Genomic DNA, 5722 nt, shown 5'->3' on the forward strand with positions numbered 1-5722 from the left:
GGAGGCCGGCATAATAAAAATCACGCCACTATTTTTCGACTACGCCTGTGTTTTCTCCTATTTTGAGGAGTTTGGAAGAGAACCCCGCAACAGGTAGTCAAACTGCATTTAAAAACAGGTTTTTAATATAGGCACTTGGTTACACGGCCTCATTTTTTCACACATACGTTCTTGGCTAGAAATACACTGTAGGTGCATGGCCTTATTGTTTTCTCACTGAATGTAATTGGGGCCTCTCACAGAGTACAGACTGGTGACTTAAAGTTCAGTACATAGGTTACAGCCCAAATGTTCTCAGAATAATGTGAAACACAGAACAATATATAGGTGATATATTCTTATACAGTTTTCAGAAAAATATAAACAAAGAATAAATAAATAAAATAAAACATAGATGAGACATTCTTACACAATTCTTTCAAGAGAATAGCTTAACGTTCCCATCAATCTCCACTTCTACTTTAATAAATCTTTTAATGCATATTACCCTTGCCACAGTGTTTAACATGTACTGTCCAACAATTGGTGAAGGGTTTTGTATACCACATTTTATTTACCGCAAGAGAGCCTCTCTTTCAGGCTTCCTCATTGTTCAGGCTTACTGCTTTAAATAAACTCTGCAAGTTTCCTGTTTCCTAAGACTAGAGGAAGTGTCAAAAAAATATGTAGTGACATATTGACTCAGATATATGACTCACCAAACAAACATCTACACATCTGCTCAGTATTTTCAACACTTGTGCCACGGTGTAAAAGAGCTTAGTAAAGTGCAGAAATGATACAATGCACAATCACGATAATTTAACTGTAGCAACATTGTCAAACAGTGACTTACTGAATGGTGTACAGCAACAACTTTCTTCATGGGGACTTCTCATCTGCTTAGACTGCTAAGCTTGTTTACTGGTAACTTTATCTGTTTGCATCTCTGGTTCTGTTGATGAGTAAAATTTTAAACATAAAAAGATAATAAGGTAGTATTTAAAATGTTAGTGTCATCTTAAAAAATACAAATCATCTGACAGTTTAGCCTTGTAGATGAGAAGTGAAGAAAAGGTTGTTTTTTTAGATTAACAAAAAAATGCTTCAAACCGACATAATTTTCACATGCAAACAATAGAACGCGGCTATTACTCACACACTTCATTATTTCTAACATAATTTCACTTTCTATAACAAAGTAATAATTGTGTAACCATGAAACTGTATGAAATGTTTAAAATATGGTAATCAATAAAAACTGCTTTTCTGACATGTTTTGAAATGTAGTGGGTCTGAACACAAGAAAAAGGGTGATGTATGGTCCTTATATGTTGTAATATGTTCTTGAAGAAAACTGACAATCTTGTATCTTTCATTCAATATGGTATGTTACAATAGTTTTGTTAACTTTGTTTCTGAGAAGTCATTGTTTTTTCATGTTACACTGATATGGCGAATGGATCTGAATACTGCAGCACACATTGTGGTTAAAAAGCCTTCATACTAACATCTCAGAAAATTTTGTGTCAGTTGTTGTAGAAATTGTATTCCTGGTGAGAGGTAATAATTGAGTTACAACGAACCGTTGTCTTTGAAGAATTTATTTAACAAAAGAGAAGTACTACAACAGAATCAGCTGGACCAGAGGTTCTGTCTCCTAAGACAGTCACTAACGTCTGGCCCAGAGCAAACAATTGCACAGTCTGAGCATCTATGTTTTGGGGAGCAAAAGGAAGGAGAAGAAAAGCTAGTGAGGAAAACAATCAACAGCCCCACATCCCTGACCTAAACCCCACACATGTGGACAGACTGGAATAAGAAGAACAATAATAAAGATGGAACAGGTTTAAGATTTAAAACAATATATAAGACATAATAAAAGGAGAAAAATAGCACTCTTATAAGTACTTGCATGAAAGATGATAAGTGTAGGAAGAAAACAATTTTCTGCCCTTACATCAGTTATTTCTTTTTCTCATCCATCACTAAAAATAGAGTAACCACAACAAAAAAAAGAGTTTTGTCCCGCTCACCCTTCCCTTCTCCTCACCCACAAAGGCATTTCAGTGCTCTATAGGGTTGCCACCTTCATTAGAGAAAAATAAGGGATGCCTGCTGGAGCTGGGGCCACACCCCTTGGGGATCTGTTGCAAAGGGTTTTCCATGAACGTCATGTGGACCAGAAGTAGTTTGCCTTGTTTGCAGTATTAGAACATGCTAGGCCTACTTCCTTTTATAAGTGTTTTGTGGTCAGCAGTACAGTAGTCTTGCAGCACTGAGGAGCTGTTTGCCTTTCGAACTTCTACAGTAAAACTATGAACAGAAAAAGTTCCACAGAGCACCTTGCTGAGAAATTGCTAATGAACTTGAGTAATTGTAAAGGCTGGTGTGAACACAAATTTTGTGTGACAAATTTTTACAATTTGTCATTGTTTGCAATAATACTATCCAAACAATGAAACCACACATAAATAATCCATCTACAAACATTTCTCAGTTTATTTCAACACCATTTTTATGATTGGTCAGTAAATATATTTCTGTATTTATTTTTTCAGTTTTTATTCAGATTATTGTTAATTCTATAGTAGGCCTATTGAATCATGAAATTCTATAGATTAAGCATAACACATAGTTTATATTCTTCACATAGGTACTATATTTTGATAATTATATGTGTATTAAATAGCCTATTTTTCTCTCTTATCTCTATTAAATTAATGCTGATGTGTCTGACTGTATACCTCAACCTTAAAAAACAACTCACACCATGTAGGGATGTGGTTCATTTACATTGTAACAATGTTTCTTAACAAATAGGCAGCATATGAAATCCAGCCTGATCCATCAGAAAATGAGTAGGCCTACGCTTTATTAAGTAGTTACACTGACTTGGCATGCTGTCACACATCTGACAGGCCATCTTGCACCACAAAGAACACTGGCCGACAAATTGTGACGTTTGGCTTGATACTCATCAAGTAGGACATTTGATTTCTCCCACTCTTGTCGTCATCGGTACTTTTGCATCTGCTTTCGTTTCAGAGGGGACAGGGGGGGTTTCTCGAGCTTTCTCGCCGTTATTTCATCTCGACTCCCTGCCAAGAGACCCATCAATTCACCCAATTCAGGGACCGTATCCGTCGAAAGGCGTGGCCTTCACGGCCTACAAAGGCCAAACCGACCGTTGTTAAATGAGACTGTCTATTGCGTCATCAACTGACCCCGCCCTTACCCATGTGTGGGGAAGCGCCGCTCCTGTCGCCTAGCAACCTTCACAGCTGCATGGAGACCGTTATTTTAATTTTAATATTTTACCTCTTAATAGAAGAACTAGAGCTACTTCACCGCCGGCGCCACCGCATGATGTATCTCAGGCTGAGAGAGGACCCTGGCCAGGTAAATAGGAGGGAAAGTAACAAAGAAACGTTACATTTTATATGTATTTAGGCACTATAGGCTTCCAAAGCTAACAGTGATGTTAACCACAGTTAACGTAGTTTATTGCTACTGCCATTTCACTTGAACAACATAATTTCATATTTAAAGAAAACCTAACCTTTCTTTAATATTAAAATATTCACACTGTTTTTGTCATTGACCAGCTAAAGCAAGTTGAATAGAAAGATATACAAGCCTTATCTAACTAAGCTCTCTACATTTCATAACAGTTGTTCTTCTCCTTGTAACCCTAAACCAGCCCTGGCCCCTGTACTGCAGGATAAATTGGAGTGTTCCTGTGCTGGACAGGTTTTTTAGCCAGCAGGACACATGGCTGGATTGAGCAGGGAGGCCCTGGGAGTGCTACTGGGCCTCCTAACGGAGACACGGATGGGGTGCCACGATTGAGACCCTGGTGTTTCTCTTCTGGCTGGCAAGTGGGGCATCATACAGGGTGGTCTCCAGAGTGTGTTATCCATTGCGCCATCACCACCTGTATTTTTTTAAATTATACTTATGAGTAAATCAACAGACTGATTCATCAAAAACCATAAACGTTTTCAGACTGAAATATATTTTTAACCATTTCAGGTCATAACAGAATGTGCCATCCTCCACAACATCTGCCTTGGGGCTGGTGACATTGTGGCCCCAGAGGATGAGCCTGAGGAGTATGTGGCAGAGGATGAGGGGGAGAACAGGTTGGAGACAGTCAGTGGTGCTCCCTGGCATGACCAGCTGTCTGCAGAGGTGTCTGCCCTGGAGGAAGTGCCCCCTGACCACCAATATTTTTAACAGGCAGGTAAAAGATCGGTAAATTCCTATTCATATCCTAACAATTTTGCCTGTTGAAATATTTTGTAGCGATTTATTTTGTCTAAATAAGATTGTGAATTAGTATTTTGTGTGCACAGCCTATTATTCTTGCCCCTTACTAAAACATCTTAGTGACATGGCAGCCGTCGATTAAACCAGCCCTGCAAACCCATTGATGGACGATGCAGTGGACAGTGGAGAGATGCATCCACACCTGCAACACACTCTAGAGACCACCCTAGATGATGTCCTGCTGACCAGGGTCTTTATTGTGGCAGCCCATCCAGGTCCAGCTACATCATCAGGGTCTCCCTGCTCAGCAGAATAAACGTTGTAAATATGTTGAAAATAGTTATAAAGACCACAGAAAATTTTATAATTTAATTAACAAATATTTAATTTTAATTGATTAATAAATATTATATATATTATTATTTAAGGATTATTTTTCGGCAAGTCTCTCTAGTAGAGAGAACAGCCTGTCCATCCTCTCTCTGCTCTCCTGTGCTCTCCTCTCCTCTGCCTCTCTCTGCAACCTCATGTCTTCCTTAAGAAGCTGAAGCAGCGCATCCTCTCTGTCCCTGTTTCTCTTTCTCGGCTGGCTCTCCTCCTCCTCCTCCTCCTCTTCCTCCTCCTCCTCCTCCTCCTCCTGGTCACCCACTGCAGTACTTGGCACTGGTGTGTCCTTAGGGATAGAGGCAATTACGACAGGTGGGGTGGTGGAATGCCTCTGTCCCAGCACCTCATCCATGAGGACAAACCAGGGCCAAATTGCAACAGTGGGCTTCCCCCCTACACCCTCTCCTGACCCTGGACACTGGCACAGGAAATCAATCATGGTAAATAACAACAGCAGAAAAACAAATTTCAGCAACTGTGTTTATTAACGTGCATGGCTGAAATGAATGAAATTAATATACAACGTACAAGTTAAATGTATGTACAGTATTATATTAAAACAGGGTTGTAAGATGAAATGCAGTTTGTAGTTTCCTAATAGAGTGAACAATTTATACAAAAATTGTTAAAAAAAATAAATAAATAAAATAAAAATATATATATACTTTGTATTTTTTTTTAAATTGTCCCACTTTTTTTTGCTTGGAGGGAAGTCACTTTCCCCCACAGGCTCATTTTCTTTTGTATAGGATGGGGGCTCATTTAACTGTAACTAGTACATGATAATTAAATGCAGATATTACAAAAGGGCTATTGATACTTTAATTACTTCCAAGCCACGTTGGCAGAAAATTTTGCCCCGGTGAAGAGGTGGTCGCTCTCCCCCTCAATTTAATAAAGAGGGCAGTTTGCTCCTTGCTCCCTAAAACAAAACGACATGTTCAAGTAAGTTTTTGGCTTCACATCACCAAACAGTAAGCAGCATAAATCGCAAAATAACCTAGTTACATTAACCGTGTACTATATCCCAAGGTTTTTGTAACCGTTACTAACGTTAACTGTCTGAAAACCAAGCAGGGTTCAC

General features: G+C 38.9%; 1 long non-coding RNA gene across 3 annotated transcripts; it reads left to right on the forward strand.

The window, feature by feature from the left end:
* Positions 1 to 3086: 3086 nt before the first annotated feature.
* On the forward strand, positions 3087 to 4673 carry LOC123968607. Of its 3 annotated transcripts, none has more exons than XR_006824498.1 (4): positions 3087 to 3381; positions 3683 to 3918; positions 4015 to 4225; positions 4372 to 4673. It is a non-coding gene; the product is annotated as an uncharacterized LOC123968607 (long non-coding RNA). The 3 variants fall into 3 exon arrangements; XR_006824499.1 differs by having other exon boundaries at positions 3091 to 3381; positions 3683 to 3860; XR_006824497.1 differs by having other exon boundaries at positions 3093 to 3381; positions 3683 to 3889.
* The last annotated feature ends 1049 nt before the right edge of the window (positions 4674 to 5722 follow it).

Source organism: Micropterus dolomieu, linkage group LG03 (genome assembly GCF_021292245.1).
Source record: "Micropterus dolomieu isolate WLL.071019.BEF.003 ecotype Adirondacks linkage group LG03, ASM2129224v1, whole genome shotgun sequence".
NCBI classification, from domain to species: Eukaryota; Metazoa; Chordata; class Actinopteri; order Centrarchiformes; family Centrarchidae; genus Micropterus; species Micropterus dolomieu.